At 43.1% G+C, this 18,295-nt stretch overlaps 1 protein-coding gene across 2 annotated transcripts in view; it reads right to left on the bottom strand.

The window, feature by feature from the left end:
• lrfn1 (leucine rich repeat and fibronectin type III domain containing 1) overlaps window positions 1-18,295 on the bottom strand; it is a 150,981-nt gene that overhangs the window by 23,854 nt on the left and 108,832 nt on the right. The window lies entirely within an intron of this gene.

Genomic DNA, 18,295 nt, shown 5'->3' with positions numbered 1-18,295 from the left:
TCTATAATTTAAAACACCTTTTTGTAAATGTTTTCAAAAATGCAGATTTTAAACTTAAAGGTAGGGTAGGTAATTCACTTCAGAAACTATAGGTTACTTACGTAACCCCAGCCATCAGAGTAACATGAAGTGAGATGTCTCACTATGGGATGCGCCTTAACGCATATGCAAACAGAAGCATCAATCTCATTACGCCAATCCTGATTGGCTGGTGATCTTGACGTCAACGTCAGGGAATCCACCCACCCTTTAAGTAGCTTGCGCTACGACGCAGCATCATTCAAAATAAGCACCTCTTCTCGCTTCGCCTTAGCAAGAAGGGCCGTCTGGTGAGACATCTCACTTCATGTTACTCTGAGAACTGGGGTTACGTAAGTAACCTATAGTTCTCATTCATAACACTCCGTTCGATGTCTCACTATGGGATATTGAAACTCCCGTATTGCTAGACATGCTTATCTCGAAAATCACCAAAACAACCAGAACTTAACAGGTAGAACTCTGTCTCAACACGGGACCCAGCACTGCGCGGGCCACACTTGGAGCAGAGACATCGAGCCTGTAAAAGCGGACAAAAGTGAGCGGCGAAGACCAGCTCGCTGCTGCACAAATGTCTTGGATGGAAACACCCTTGAACAAAGCCCAGGATGTAGCCAGTCCACGAGTAGAATGAGCACGCAGGCCCGTTGGTGCCTGCAAACTCTGACTCGTATGAGCCAGAGCAATCGCTTCCACAATCCAGTGGGAGAGCCGTTGCCTGGTAACGGGCTTGCCCTTCTGAGGGTTAGCCCAGGATATAAAGAGTTGGTCATTACAACGAAACTCTTTTGACCTGTCCATATAGATGCGTAAAGCACAAACTGGATACAGCAAATTTGGCCGCTGTTCCTCAGAGGAACACAGCGGCGGAGGAAAAGCCACAATGTCAATGGGGGTACATGAGCCAACCACCTTAGGTATAAAGGCAGGGTTGGGCTTCAGCAACACTCTCGTTTGCCCCGGGGCAAACTGAGTGCATGAAGGACAGAGAGCGCATGAATGTCACTGACTTGCTTGGCAGATGCCAGTAACAGCACTGTCTTCTGTGACAGGTGTTTCATGTCAGCTTCTTCCAGGGGTTCAAATGGAGGTCGAGTGAGCCCATCTAAAACCACTGCCAAGTCCCATAAGGGCACCAGTGACCTGGAAACAGGGAGGAGCCTGCGAGCCCCTTTCATAAAACGCCAGACCAAAGGATGTTGGCTAGCCGTCTTTCCCTCAAAGCCCACATGGCATGCAGCAATAGCAGCCAGGTACACTTTGATCGTAGAGAAAGCTCTGTGTTTATCAATTAAGTAGAAATGATAAAATCGCCCCGACAGGACATTGAAAAGAGATGTGTCCTTTTTGAAGGCACCACTCCTCAAACACCCTCCACTTACAGTCATAGAGAGACCTGGTGGAGGAAGCTCTTGCACTCTGAATAGTGTTTATCACCTTCTGAGGGAGCCCCACTGTATTCAGATTGTACCGCTCACGGGCCAGGCCCATAGTGCCAAGCGCTCTGGATGTGGGTGAAAGATCGCCCCCCCCGCCTGAGACAGTATGTCCCTGCGTAGTGGGGGCTGCCACGGCCAGCCAGTACATTGCAGGCCAGTGCGGAGCTATCAGGATAAGTGTGTGGCGTTGTTCTCTCACACTGGCCAGAGTTGGGGGTATCAGAGCCAGAGGTGGGAACGCGTACAGAAGGACCGGAGGCCAAACGTGCGCGAGTGCGTCCACGCCTAACGGTGCGTTTAAATCGCGCATTGAAAAGAACAGCTGACATTGAGCATTTTCTTTTGATGTGAACAGATCTACCGCGGCTCGGCCGTAACGCACCCACAGCTGACTCACAATCATTGGATGTAGAGTCCAGTCTGCATATAGTGGTGCACCTCTGGACAGCAGATCCGTCCAGGTTCATCACTCCTGGTACGTGCGTCGCTCTCAGAGAGAGGTGACGTCCGCAGCTCCATAAGATCAGTTTGGGTGCCAGCATGTGTAACTGGAGAGAACGCAAAGCCCTTTGGCGGTTTATATACGATATTGTGGTCGTGTTGTCTGTCCTCACGAGGACATGATGTCCTCTGAGAAAAGGCAGAAAGAGTTTCAGGGTGAGGAACACCGCTAAAAGCTCCAGATAATTGATGTGTGACCGTTGGAGGTCTCTGCTCCAGAGACCCCTCACAGGTCGACCTTCGTACTAGAAAAGTCGGGTGTAGCCAGTGGCGCAGTGCTATTACGCATTTCATAGTGACATCACTCTCCAATCTGAGGGCAGCTACCCAGCGCTGAAACTCCCTCATGTGTAAGCGTCCCAGTCGTACCACCAGAATGGCTGACGCCATGAGCCCCAGCAACCGCAGACATGACCTGAAGAGAACATATTTGCGTGGCTGGAAATGAGCGAGGCAAGCCCTGAAGGCTTTCACTCTCTCTGCTGACAAGCAGGCTGTAAAGGGCACCGAATTCAGGCGTAGGCCCAGGAAGAGTACAGTCTGGGCTGGGGACAACATGCTCTTTTCTGTGTTTATTACGAAACCCAGGTCGAGCAGGTGTTTTACGACGACATTCGTCTGCGTAATAGCCTCTTGCTCCGACTGTGCGAGAAGTAGGGTTGGGTACCGAGAACCGGTTCCGGTTCGGAACCGGTTCCAACATTTCGATTCCAACGGTATCATTTAGAAATGTGAATTTCGGTTCCGCTTTTCGATTCCTGAGGAACTGTTTCTCGCAGCTCTCCGTAGCCTGCTGCATGACTGCGGCGGGGCGGGAAATGTAGCGTTGTATCTACATTTCCTACAGTGTAACCTGAGACCAGGGCCGGCCCGTCGCACTGGCATTATAAATGTTCGCCTAGGGCGCCAGATCTGTGGAGGCGCTGCGCTGACAGCTCTGGGAGAAAAAATAAATGTTTTGACCGTTGGGGCTCATCCTAATTTTCGACCTTGATGTAACAACATTCATAATTAAGTAAATGTAACACCCTTTTCACCCCGGTTACACTTTTCATTTGCCCTGTACGATGGGCGCTGCAAGTGATGAAAATGGGGGATGTTGGCTTATCTGGCAACCGCAGCTCACAGCCAAAGTGCGCGTGAGCGAGGGAGAAAGGGAGGGTGCACTGGAACCGGCGCTGTTGTTATTAGCATCTGGTGCTAGCTGCGGAAGAAGAAGATGTTTCTTCAATGATGTGGAGGGAGAGTCCTCTCCAGTCAGACTGAGAGGCTGATAACTTCAGCTCAGTGAGGTAAAGGACTCTGAGTGTTTAGATAGTTCACTTTAGTCTAAGTTATCTCAGTGGGTCTCAAACGTTTTGATCACAATTTATGTAAACACATATTTCCAAGGCACTCCTTTATAATTATTGGGATAAAACAGGTTTGAAATCATTCCAATGTATACTATAGGACAGTAAACCAGACATATCGTTTTAAACTGGAGAGATAAAAAGATATGCATAAATAAAATAGTAAAATAAGATATGAATGAACAACAAAAATAAAATGCATTACATGTAGGCTATTTGTTATTTAATTATTAAAATGTAAACTGATCTTTTTCATATGGGTGTTTAGAGTTGTACCCCCTAGATCTAGTCTCTAGTAATTCTGCGTGTGCACCAGATTGAAGCATTTTACTTCAAAATGTTCAAACATTTCTTCCCGGTATGCCTGAGAGGCAAATATGCTTGTTTTTCTCAACAAGAACTGTTTTTAAAAGTTGGACTGTTGCAGCTTCAGTGGTTCTCAGGTTAAAGTTACATAGCAGTGAATATAAACAGACTGATTAATGTGAATATTACTTTAAACTAACCTGTGTAAAAGTTTCTCAAATAAATGTAATTTTTTTGGTGGAAGAAGCATGTATCATTTTTTTACCCTGCCCCTCAAAGAATCGGAATCGAGAACCGTTAAGAACCGGAATCGAAAAGTAGAATCGGAATCGGAATCGGAATCGTGGAAATTCAAACGATACCCAACCCTAGCGAGAAGGAGCCTGGGGGGAGCCCTGACTCCTCTGGTGTGAGGGAGAGAAGGGTCCATCTTCGATCGCCGGGGTGTCGGCGCGGAGTGGACACGCTAGTAACAGGTACGTTACTGAGAAAAAATCCAACCTTGCCGTTAGTCCGAAAGGAAAAAAGGCGACGGTGTAGATTTGATTCTTTAAAGAATATTAACTGGTGTGTTAATACCTTTTTTTTTTATCTCTGTCTCCTCTGGTGTGAGAGAGAAAAGAGAATGTCCTCTTTACCGTTATTTCGAGGCAGATTACAATATTAACTGTAAGTATATAAGATATTGCTCAGTCTTCTTGCAAAGCAAAAAAGTAACCGGCAAGCGCCCGTCGACCGAATGTTAGCTTTGGGTTCAGTCTGTGGACCGTCAAGCTAGCCCGGTTACTGATAAATCGAGATGTGCTCTGAAGCGAGAAGAGGTGTTTGAATGACGCTGCATCATAGCGCAAGCTACTTAAAGGGTGGGTGGATTCCCTGACGCTGACGTCAAGATCACCAGCCAATCAGGATTGGCGTAATGAGATTGATGCTTCTGTTTGCATACGCGTTGAGGCGCATCCCATAGTGAGACATCGAACGGAGTGTTATGAATGAGAACACTTGTTGTTATATTACATGGAATGCTCTTAACATCCCGATAGCAATGAATCAATTAAATGCTTTAACAATAAATATATACAAATATTTTATCTGTGGAAGCCGCGGTACTGTAAAAAGCAAGTCCAATGATCTATCTCGGCCCGCGGCAGATAACTGGATGGCCTACCTGCCTGTCAGCCTTCCATCTCGTGCACAAACTTATCTCGTGCCCTCATTGGTCATGTGCGCGTTCGTGTATGTTGGAGGAGCGGCTCTGTAAGGAAGTCTGAAGGAAGGGGCAGATTTTTTTCGGTTGTGTACTTTCATATTCTAGCTTACTCGAGCTGGTTTCTCCATTCTACCTTTAACTAATTGTCCCATTTAACTATATTTGCTCAAAATAAATTGTTGAAAAATCACGTTAAGATGTCTCTAAATACTTTTTTTAATCTTCAAGAAATGCCTGCCAGGTTCAAACAGAAGTCATGTTTATAAGTCAGATGAGCATGATTTTCTGAGTAGATTTCTGCCTCGAATTACATTTTTCAGGGAATCCAGGTCAACAAATTAAATCCGTGACATATCAGTATAATTAGTAATTATTTGGCTGCAGGCAAGCTCATCTTACACTTTGTGAGTCCCTAGTAACAACCCTGTCAGGCCTGTTATTTGAGACTAAAAGTCATATAGCCCTCACATAATTTTTTTTTTAAATCTATTTTCTTCATAGCTTTGCAGAAGTTGTTATAGCTGAATATCTGTGAAACAGTCAAATTAACTGTCTTTATAATGGAAAGTCTGCGTTACAAAAAAGGGATTAAATGCTGTGTAAAATTGTTGATGTTTTCGAAAGTTGCCAAAATAAATAAAATGAATAAAAACTTGTCTGACTTTTTAACCTGCACCACAACAACACAATACTTAACATAATGCCTTAGTTACCATAGCTACACGGATGACACACAAATGTACATAACAATTTCACCAGGAGACTATACTCCAATTCAAACACTGAGTAAGGCAAGGCAAGGCAAGGCAAGGCAAGGCAAGGCAAGGCAAGGCAAGGCAAGGCAAGGCAAGGCAAGGCAAGGCAAGGCAAGGCAAGGCAAGGCAAGGCAAGGCAAGGCAAGGCAAGGCAAGGCAAGGCAAGGCAAGGCAAGGCAAGGCAAGGCAAGGCAAGGCAAGGCAAGGCAAGGCAAGGCAAGGCAAGGCAAGGCAAGGCAAGGCAAGGCAAGGCAAGGCAAGGCAAGGCAAGGCAAGGCAAGGCAAGTTTATTTATATAGCACCTTTCAGCACCAGGCAATTCAAGGTGCTATACAAAAATGAAAGACATTCAGATAAAGGCATTTAAAAACAGTAAAAGATTATAAAAGAAACATTAAAAGAAAAACAAAAAATGAAAGACATTAAGCATATGGAGTAAGTGCATTGAACAAATCAATGACTGGATGTGTCAGAACTTTCTCCAATTAAACAAAGATAAAACTGAGGTAATGGTTTTTGGAGCCAAGGCAGAACGTATAAAAGTTAGCGCTGAGCTTCAGTCTGCAATGTTCAAAACAACAGATAAAGCCAGAAATCTAGGTGTAGTCATGGACTCCGACCTGAGTTTCAACAGTCACATTAAAACAGTTACTAAATCAGCCTACTATCACCTAAAGAACATATCTAGGATTAAAAGACTAATGTCACAGCAGGATTTGGAAAAACTTGTCCATGCTTTAATCTTCAGTAGACTCGACTACTGCAATGGTGTCTCACCAAAAAATCTATTAGAAAGCTGCAGCTAATTCAGAACGCTGCTGCTCGAGTCCTCACTAACACTAAGAAAGTGGATCACATCACTCCTGTTCTGAAGTCTTTACACTGGCTTCCTGTGTGTCAAAGAATAGATTTCAAAATACTGCTGCTGGTTTATAAGGCTTTGAATGGTTTTGGCCCAAAATACATTTCTGATCTACTGCTAAGTTATGAACCATCCAGATCTCTCAGGTCTTCAGGGACTGGTCAGCTTTCTGTCCCCAGAGTCAGAACTAAACATGGTAAAGCAGCGTTCAGTTATTATGCTCCAAATATCTGGAACAAACTCCCAGAAACCTGCAGGTCCGCTGCAACTCTGACTACTTTTAAATCCAGACTAAAGACTTTTCTTTTTGCCGCTGCTTTTAATTGAACTATTCATATCTTAGACTGCGCTGTAACTTTTATCCATGTATTTTTTCTTTTAATGTTTATTTTATTATCTTTTCTTTTTAAATTACTGATTTTAAATGCCATTTTCTTAATGTCTTTCATTTTTTGTAAAGCACTTTGAATTGCCTTGTGTTGAAAGGTGCTATATAAATAAACTTGCCTTAGTTCCAGTGTTTTAACCCTGGTTATATATTTACATACAACAATAGAACAAAAAAGGTTAAGCCCTGCTGACTGAAATAATTGCACTGGCCAATGCTTGTGGAAAGAAAAAGGAAATGCTCCTCTCATATAATGACTTTACCGCCAGCTACATTATGGGTCTCTTAGCTTGTGGCTGCACCATATATAATTAGTTCAAAACCTATTTGATGGGGACGGCATTATCAGAAATTGCTCTTTAATTTCTGTCTCCAATTAATTTGTAAACTAGATAAATGTGCAGCTGAACCAAATTACATTGCAAATGTTATCACGTCAGGAACAAATAGAGCCTGAAAATGAAGACATCTGAGAACAATCAATGGGATTGAGTGGAAAAGTAGTTTTTGGTTTTGTTTAGTTTTATTGAGGGAAAAAGCTAATTAAATAAAAAAATCCTACATCAAGCCCTCTCTAGATATTTAACGCCTCCTAATGAGTGCTGCTGATATATCCAATGGGGACACATTTAGTTCAGAAAAATGGTTATAAATACAGCTGCTGCTTTGGATTCGATGTAATGATCACTTCCCAGGTCTGATGTATAATCTAAAATAGGGAGGGCAGTGGCTCGTGTGGTATTGTCTTTTGCTTAGATCCTAGGCCATGCCCCTTTCTCTTGTTGCTCATTTTCGTCAGTGTTTGCGTGGGTATCCTCCAGGTGAGTGACCTTTAATGTAAATTAATAACAAGGAAATGAAAATATCACTTGCTAACAGTTTTTCAGAATGACAGACGTTGAATTAGTTTAATGGATTCTGACTGATAGCTTTAATTAATATGCTGCTGCATACGAGCGCTGAGACTAAGATAATGTCTCTATAAAGAACATAACAGCAATGTTGATTGTGACTGGGATAGTTTCAAAGACTACATTCCTGTAATACACAGGGCGACCTGCTCTATGCCATTATTGCACTTTAATATAGCTCTGCCCATGCCACTTGTTTATAATACTACACACAGGCGAGCTCAATGTGCTGCCAGGACCACTTTTAACATCCCGGCCTCATGTGCAGCTCCTCCTCCTCCTCCTTCTCACTCTTCTCTGCCTATGAGCCAATGCAAATTACAGTAACAGCTTGGACGTGAGTATAATCTCAAGTGGTGCGAGCTGGGCTCCATGGCGAGGCATGCAGGCAGATGGAAGCAGAGCCTCTGCCAGGCCTCTTTAGGGGCTCCCACTCTTTCTCCAGCATGACAGACAATAGAGGAGCTGTGGCTCATAACCAGCTACTAGTCTGACACTATGAAGCGGCCTGCTCCCAAACGCTGTATCTGGCAATGATATAAAAGAAGGGGGGGTTCATGTCATGGCCTTGTTTAGAAGGATGCACAGATGGACACTGATAATGCATGATATATCATGAGCCACTTAAAGGACAGTGAGTAAAAGAGGATGATCAGATATTCACATGAAAAAGCAGTGAGGGAGCACAGGAGGTGTGTTATACTGCATGTCTCTGCACAGCAGGCGGTACAGGCCTTTCCTTTGTGCTATGGTCGATACCTACAAATATCCCTTTAAGTACAAATACTGTGAGCATTTGTTTAGCAGTTGGCACCATAGGAATAAAGCTTCAATCCTCTTGTTTTTTAAAGCATGGCTACAATTCCAGTGAGTACACCACTCCTTCAAAAATAAAATGCACCTTTTACTTTGTAATGAATGAGCTCCAGGCCTTACGAGCACAACAACAACACAGATGAAAGGGTTTCTGTTTTGTGGCTCTGGGAGAGAGGCTTGTTTATGCTCACAAAAACTGATTGTGCTATTTTTGTTTATTAATGTACATTGATTTTTAAACTCAGTTATGTCCCTGGTAACTAATGAGGATTATGTAATAAGGTTGTGTCATCTAACATGGCTCTGAATTCGTAATCATTTGAAGTAGCTGGGCGACAGACATACAGTTTGTGCTTCAAAGGAGTTCAAACAGCGCCCTCCACCCCCCCCCCCCCCCCATACCCGATACATACATAACAACAAACGGTACACAAAAATATGATGTATGAAGAAATCAATAGACTCTGAGTCAGCTGTGTGTCAAGATGAGGCTGTTTAAGTGACTCAGCCTTCAATGTGTTTGCCAACCCTGAGTGCATCTGCACTAACAAAAAGATATCTGACAGAGAGAGAGCAAGAGGGAGACGCTGAGCATAACTCCCCTGGAGCTACGCCTCAATGGTATCTGACTTGTGCTTGCACGCATGCAGGTGTGTTGGATTTTTATCATATATCACCATCTTTAGCTAGTGGCTACACCATCTCAAATTCACAAAGCCCTTGTTATTCAGAGACGTGGGTGACATGGAAAGTAGATCTTAATTTATGTGGATGATTAGCTGCAGAAACAAGATTGCTGGTGTGGAGATGAAAACTTGAACATGTGCCTTGAACCTCGAGAATACCTGGAGCTGCTACTCGACACCGCCTGTCACAGCCTTCAATAGTTGGTATTCCAGGAAACACTGGCTGCAAGACTCAGATTACTTTAACAAGAGAAGCAGACCACAGAACACAAGACAGCTGAGGGAAGGCGTACATGCATACTGCCGCCACTAGACTTTTGAATATGTGAGGATAATAACTTGACCTCCTCTTCACTCTCCCCCTTGATCCCTGATTAAAAACATGAATTCACTTCCTACTTACAGAGCATCGTATTCTGAGCTGTAGCACCATCAATTTGAACAAGCAGAGATAGTAACTAGTAGGGAATCCTGTAGTTATGCCTCTTATCGCCCTTAAGCTTGACAGCCAGGATTAAACCGCACTGCAAACAGCTGGGCGAAGACCTCAAAATAATACATATGGGCCAGAACTGCTGTAATTTCACAAAACAAATGGCTATTGTTTAACAGGTAGGGTACATTTGATTCTTATGAAAAGGATTAATTTAACCATTGGAAAGTCTTTTCTTTTTTAGGACAGTAACAAAACAGGAAGCCTTACAGTGCAAAAAATATGCAGAGTTATGCAAGTGGCATGACTGTAGACAATGCTTGTTATGCGTACAACGACAAGGGGGAGGGGGGACACTGAAGGGAACAGCAGTTATGTTCAATTCAGTAACATAAGCTGTCTAATTAGCATTGCCCTGCCATTCCCTTTGAACCAGAGGAGGACAAGTGGGAGCCATCATATTTCTTTGTTCTCAGCACAGTGTGATTCCCCCCTGACCGCAGGAACCACAGGGGTAATGACCACAGGTCAGAGGTAGGTAAAATAAGCTCACCTCCCATCCCCCTCCTTACTGAACCGCCCCGGAGGAATTACCCAGATATTTTCCTTAAACTAGACCCTCGGCAAATCACAGCTACTGGCAGCATGCAGCATCCACTATTGTGCCTGAATGTAGTGCAATGACATTTTCAGGATGCAAGCCTACTTTGAGCACAGCAGACAGATGTTAAGGGGGAAACAGGTACCTACTGCACTTCAGATGCACACAATTATTCTCGGCTGAACGCTCTCTGAAGACGCAGCACAGATCATTAACTCTATTCTCTTGTGTGCCAGGTTTTAATTAATAGTTTTATGCTATAATATGGGATTAAAACATGTTACTGCGTTTATGTACTGCCACAGCCCTTTATGGCCCATTTCAAGTAAGATAGAGGTCTAGTCAATTACACTACGACTCCAGGTAGGACCCTTAAGTTACACGCATGGGTCAGATAGTTTCAGGAACCTGGCGGAGTTAGTTAAGCCACAAGGTGCAAGGATGGAGAGTAATTATTCGCAGAAAAGTGTTTTTGTAGCACCCTCTAGGTTTCTTACGAGAACTTCTCTGAGCAATATACTACTGTCCTGCCGTCAAAATCCAGATTAAAGAAAAAAGAAGAGACCCAAGATGGTGCAATAAGGAAGAAAAAACTGTGGGCGGTGGAGAATGTGCCTTCAGGCCTTATTTTTCCCAGTGTATTACCGTGCAGGCTAGATATATGCTCCCCTATCTTATTGTGAAGCCTGTCGGGCTGTATGCGGTCTTGGAAAATGACCGCATGTGCTACTCAGCTACTCAACGCTAAACTACTGCTTATAGTTCTGCAAGTTTAGAGGATAAGAACAATAAATGAATTCATACAGTATACATTTATTATTTTCTATAAAAGAATCAAGCCTCTATTTTAATAATGTTTGAAGGAACGTAAGTAAGTGGGATTAGAGCATTAACAGGACAGAGATTTACAAAATAGGTCTTTGCTTGTTTTGGAAGCACGATAACCTGTTTTTAACATACATTGTTTAACATATAGAGTATAATATATATTATTTCGTTAAACAGCCCCTGACTTCATTCAAAAACAACTATCACAGTTTTTTTTCACACACCATCTGTTTCAAGGACAGTTAAATCAGACGTGTGTCTGGAAACAATCCCAGTACAACTACCCTGTAATACATAAACATCTAAAGTACTTACACATCTTAGATATGACAGTCTTATATACATAATAAGCTATAACATGCATATAGTGTCCATTATTGTCAAATGTAAATTTCAGCAGGCTGTGGAATGTATTCTGTCCATAAACCACCTACTGCATGCATGTAAAGTTCCTGACCACAAATAATATCTATCCAGCCCGCTCCCACACATTCTTACAACACTGTGACCCTGCAGACATTGTATGTTGTCCATTTAAGATTTGTAAACAATATATATATATATATATATAAGGTCTGACCCCAAATAAGTAACAAATAGACGACTTGATCTAAGAGCCAGATTCAACTGCTAATGTCAGTCAAATAGCAATGACAGAACACATGTGGTTATGAAACTAACTATTACATCATTGGGGCTTTATAAGGATGCTAAATGTTTCATTTGACTTAGGATGGCATTTCTCCCAATAATTCATAATATATATAGACAATTTAGCTGCCAGCTGTGGATAATACTGTTAATAAATAACTAAAAATGTACTTTCCAATCAATGTCTGTAGTGTGTGTGATTAAATCACTATTCGACTATTTGGGACCATCAGAGCAGCATGGTGATAGCCTCAAAAAGGCTAATTGCTGAGAAATTGTAATTTTTTAAAACAGATAAGTAGGTATTTTAGAATAGCTTGAATAAATGGGAATATCATACCTAAAGCTCTTACCTAATACATTAAGTGTTAACACCTAATAATACATAATAACGTCTTTAAATCAGTATGTATGCTGTAGTTTTAGTTTAGATGCATTGGATGTCTAAATGTAGTGTTATCATATCTAGTAAATAAAGATGACTCAGATTTAACTCCCCCCACATGGCTTTTTAAAATGTGTAAAAAACAAAGAAGAAAAAATGAGTTTTTGCAAATTTGACCCAGTTCTGCTCTGCACCTGAAGTTTCACCGTCTTTTCTGTACTTTCTGTAACAAATTCCCACGGGTGTTCCACATAGTACTGCATCTTCAATATTTGATGTACCACTGCTAACACAACAACATTTTCAGCATAGTTAGAGCCACCCCAGCTATAGGCGGTCAGGTCAGGTCAGGTTATTTATTTGTACCCAGATTTTGTTTGCAGAGAAAAAGACAAGGGATCCATCCTGACACACTCTAAAAACAAACACAAACAACAGACATATCTCTAATAAAAGGACTAGTAAAAAGTACAAGTATACCCCGCTCAACCAAATCTCAAAATATTTCAAAACATTTTAAGAAGGAAAACACTAGTACAAACATGGACATTCAAAATTCATAATTAAATAAATAAATACAAATAGGCATCTGTGTGACGCTCCTATGATGTGTTAATTTGTGCAATAGCTGCTGGGATAAAACCGTTTTTATACCGCTTCGTTCTACTCTTTGGGACAGCTAACCTCCGGCCCGAAGGAAAAAGCTTGAATTCTGAGTGCGGAGGGTGGGAGTCATCGTCTAATATGGAGCTGGATAACCGCTGGTCTCCAGGTTTAGCTGTGGCTCACCAATCAGTCTGCTGGACCACTTTACGATCTGACTCAGAGGTTCTGCTCTTTAAAGTCAGGTTACCAAACCATGACATTAGTGAAAAAGACAGAATTGTCTCGATAAAAGCACGATAAAACATGATCATCATGGTTTTGTCAATGTTAAAATAGGACAGTTTCAGTGACCGTGGCATCCTCTACTCCTCTGTGTGGCCTGTAAGCAAACTGCATGGGATCGAGTGCATGCTTAGTCTTCCTTAAGATTTCTGCTCTGACTAGTTTTTCCAATGTCTTCATTAGAATTGATGTAAGTGCAACTGGTCTAAAATCATTAAGAGTTTTGGGACCTCTGGAGTTGGGAACAGGGGCTGAAGTCGAATAGTCAATTTAGCTTAGTCCTAACGGAGTGAAATTACCCAGAAGTCCCTCAGTGGCAGCCATGATAAGTGCCTTTCGAATTCTCTAGATGATAGGAAAGGATGTTTCAAACTTCCTTTATAACCTCCTTTAGCTTAGGAACCAGTGGACCTCCCTAACCGAAAGGAGAGGAGAAAATGCTACCCCCCACTATGCCTTGCAGCCGCAGCATTTGCCGTCACACAACAGTCGGCCGTTCACGGAAATATCATGAAAGTATTATAATCAAAAAGAGAAATATGAACGTTAGTTTTCACTGAAATGATCAAATAAAGTCAACATCTCACAGTCTTTACTGAGCTGTGTGGGGTTTGTTCAACTTTTAAAAGATGTTTGAATGGTGATATACAAAGTGATAGATGTTAAGGACTAACGTTTATAATAAACACATTTGTATTTATTTTAAGATCTTTTCATAGTTCATACAATCATACGTATTGGGATCATTTGTATTACGGTAATGTGGACCGGAGGGAGAGGGTGACGACGAGCATAAGTTTCACTTTCATTTTTTATTTCAATTCCAACTTTGGTCATGAAGAATATGTTTCTCTGTTGTCCATGTTCATAAAGCATAAAGCAACAGCATTAGAGCACGGTGCAGAGTCTCTAGATGAGTTTACAGTAGTCCGTTGTTATTATACATCCATGTTGTAGTCCGCTGTATAGAAAACTGTAGTTTCCATAGTTTCCCCACAGCAGCAGACGCACATTTATGACGCCCGCTGGCGCATCATAAACACGTCGGATAGTGAAAGTGCAGTCGGATTCTCTAAAGTACAGCAGTCTCTTCTCCTAAGTCCTCCTAAGGTCAAGGAATAGACGATAGGGTTAGGCGTTAGGAGCTGATTTCTGGATTATCTGACCGCAACCAGGGACTACTGTACCACAGCATCTTTCCAAACCTTTGACACATGCTGTGTCTGTAAAAACATATACAAAATGTAGTGGAACACAGGGCTAAGTTCTTTTGCGCAAAGTTTAAAGGGGACCTATCATGCAAAATGCACTTTTGTACATCTTTTATACATGAATGTGTCCCCGGTGTTCCAGGGAACTCACCAAGTGTCAGAAAACACAACCCTCTCTATTTTCCTCCATACCCAAATCTCTAATAAAGGGGCTGCAACGGATCTGATACAGACTGATCCAGATTTGAACACTTTACTGACGTCAGTAAAGTGGCACTACGGCTATATTGGTCAATTCTTCACCTATCAGGGGAATGAGAGGTTGGGCCACGGCCGGCCATTGCCGTTCGAAAGCGCTGGAGACGCTGTAGTACATATGCCAGGCCTGTAAGTGGCACTGTAGTCTGCCACAAAAGCAGCGAAGAAGATTTCCCTTGCATGGTTGCCATGGTTGCCCTTCTGTTTATTCACCGCTGTGGCTCTTTTTCCCTCCCCGAGGCAAGCTTTTGCGCCTCCTGCTTTAAAACAAATGAATAATGACTCTATATAATCATATGTAAGGGATAATGTGCAGCGACGCGGTCATTATGGGGAAAAGAACACCGACAGGAGCCTGACGCAAAGCGGAGGGATCTAGATCGGCATGAAGGCACATTATGCAATGTGCAATGTGCACATTATCCCGCTTATCATGGCCACATTCTCGACAAAGTAACGAACGACATGACTCCCAATATTAATTGAAATGCTTTTATGGATTTAGAAAATGATTTTATTGACTTAAAAAAATAGTTGTATTGATTTAAATTGACATGCATCTGATAAGAAAAATAGTCCGTTGTTACTGTTTGAACTAACGTAGCAACGGCAGGAACTGCTTCGATAGCGTTTTTGAGGAGCTTTTTGATTACAGATTTGAAAACATCGTTGCTTGCTTTAAAAGTAGCACAATTCATTATGTCAAACCATGGAAAGTATCTAGATATCCCTGCCCTAATGCCAAAGTAACTGGCAACTGAATATGTGTCGCCGTTTGATGTCTATGTCTGGACCGCTGCGTAAAAAGGAGGGTTTCTGCCCAATTCCTTCTCTTCTTACTTCTATAAGAATAAAACACGGTGGACGGAGATCTATTTTTCTCCCCCTCTTCTCCCCGCTGCAGCCTAGCAGCTGATCTCAGAGCATGCTCCCCTCTCCTGCAGGGTGGCGTGGTCAGCTGCAGCTCACAGAATCAGCCCCCTGCAAAAACAGCGCTGGAAAGAGCAAATAGAGCGAAATGAGGCATGGCTAAAATGCAGGATCTTTTTGGTATTTTGAAAAAAAAACTATATTTATATACTTTATATAGGTATGGCCCTAATAATAATAATAGCTTTGATTTATATAGCGCTTTTCAAGGGACCCAAGGTCGCTTTACAAGTAATAGGGCAAAAACAAACATAACAAAACAAAAGTCAGACAGACAAAACAACAGATCGATTTAGGAGCCGAAAGCCTTGGCAAACAGATGGGACTTGAGGGCCCTTTTGAAGGCGTCAAGTGTGGGGATGTTGCGAATCTCCCCAGGGAGAGCGTTCCAGAGGGTGGGGGCTGCCACGCTGAAGGCTCTGTCCCCGAAGGTTCGCAGTTTGGTGCGGGGGGTGGTAAGCAGGCCAGAGTCTGAGGACCGCAGGTTCCGGGGTGGGGCATGTGGGTGAAGGATGTCCGATAGGTACTGGGGGGCAAGGGCATGGAGGGACTTGTAGGTAAGGAGGAGGACTTTGTAAGATATGCGGGACTTGACCGGCAACCAGTGTAGGTGGATGAGGGTGGGAGTGATGTGCTGCCACGGCTTTGTGTGCGTGAGTACCCTAGCAGCACAGTTTTGGACATACTGGAGCCTGTCCAGGGTTTTGTTGGGAACCCCGAACAGGACACCATTGCAGTAGTCCAAGCGGGTGGTGACAAACGCATGCACTAGAGTTTCGGCAACCGACTCCGAGAGTGACGGTCGGAGTCTGGCAATGTTCCTCAGGTGGTAAAAGGCCGATTTGGTCACAGATTTTACGTGGGAATGGAAGGAAAGGGTCGAGGATGACACCCAGGTTGCGGGCTTCAGGAGGCTTCAGGAGGAAAGGGTCGAGGATGACACCCAGGTTGCGGGCTTCAGGAGATGGGGAGATGGAGCAGCCGTCGACCTCAAGGACGAAGTCACCAACCTTCTGGAGCAGGGCCTTGGGTGCCACAACCATGAGCTCTGTTTTATTGCTGTTCAGCTTAAGATAGTTGGAAGACATCCATGTTTTGATGTAGGTATGTATGGCCCTACAATATATTGTTGAAATATAGCATGATAGGTGTCCTTTAAGTAAACGACTGCATATGTTGTCAGATCCATGACTCTTATTTATTTTTACTAAATGGAAGGCCTTTTCTACTTCCCTCTGGTCTATATTAAAATGCTTATTGTCTTCACGTTTACGCTTCAGTTGAGATATATTATTACTAGGGCTGTCAAACGATTACAATTTTTAATCAGATTAATCACAGCTTAAAAATTAATTAATCATGATTAATCACCATTCGAACTATGTCCAAAATATGCCATTTATTTATGTATATTGTTGTGGGAATGGAAAGATAAATGAAAGAAGGCGGATATATCCATTTATTAACATACAGTATCTATGTTTATTATAAAAAATGTCTGCATGTCAAAATGAAAGACAACCCACACACCTATCAATCATCAAACCGTGGGGTCTTAATTCATTACGTGTTGATTTCTATCAACGGGGGAGTACTTCAGGAAAGTCGACAGAGGGGGGGGCTAGTGGAGTACTTCGTGACCACAGAGTGTGAACGTTGTGATCAGCTGTTTTAGCACAGTTCTCCAGTGAAGGGGGAGTCTCCCTCCGCAGCCGGTTGGCGTAGTTTTGGCACAGTTCCGTTGTACACACGGAGACCGACTCTGTCGTCCGGTGATCTAACCGCCTTCTGGAAAAGCTTCACAAGTACGTCGGTACGCAAATGCGCTTTGTGACACAAGTGACGGTACGCATTTCAGATTACGCACATAACCTGCGTACCAGTTATGTGCACCCCTGTACCAGAGCCATATTATTACTATTATATGGCTCTGCCCTGTATGCCAGTATTCTCCGTCGGGACTTCCTGCAACAACAACACGCCGTTATCAAAGATGTTCTATTGAGAAGACGATCACTACGTGACAAAAGTTTTCAAAACCGTGGCTACTGAAATCAATCTTACTAACTGCTGTCTGTGCATTTTACTCCGCGCGAGTTGGCAGACTTTATTTTGCTTACTTTAACATCATTTTTCATGGTGGGGCTAAGCCATTTCTTGGTATGGGTGTAGCCTACCCCAGCCATACCCTGGCGCTGCCACTGGTGGCACGTATGGGGCGGGCCATTCTGCACATGCGTTAAATGCGTTAAATATTTTAACTAGGGCTGTCAAGTTAACGCGTTAATAACGTGTTAATAACGCGTTAATAACGTGTTAATAACGCGTTAATAACGCGTTAACGCAAAAAAAAAATAACGCCACTAATTATTTTAACGCGATTAACGCATGTGTATTTTTTTTCCTCGGCCGCCCCGTAGTTTCAGAGCGCATCGAGTTTAAAATACCATCTGCTGACAGCCCCGCTCCTGCCGCCCGCTTGTGGCAGACCACACTTCCACGCTCACCGGCAGGCACCGACTGGCCATCGGGAGGACCGGGAGGGTGTGTGTAATGTGGCCCGAGCGAGCGAGAGAGAGACCTTACGTGCATTGTTGTTGTTGTTAGCATCTGGTGCTAGCTAGCTGCGCTAACGGATATAAGGAGCTGTTTAAATGAAAACAGAGGAGCGACATTTCGCCACAACTGCACCGAGCACTTGACTTTATGCAGGAAGCCAGACAGCGGGACATTGTACGAAAAGTCAGCACACTCATGATTGCAGCGTCCAGGCACACACACACACACACACATACACACACACACACACACACACACACACACACACACACACACACACACACAC

This window comes from Pseudochaenichthys georgianus, chromosome 13, assembly GCF_902827115.2.
Source record: "Pseudochaenichthys georgianus chromosome 13, fPseGeo1.2, whole genome shotgun sequence".
Lineage (NCBI taxonomy): Eukaryota > Metazoa > Chordata > Actinopteri > Perciformes > Channichthyidae > Pseudochaenichthys > Pseudochaenichthys georgianus.
This window is presented reverse-complemented; position numbering and strand designations above follow the sequence as displayed.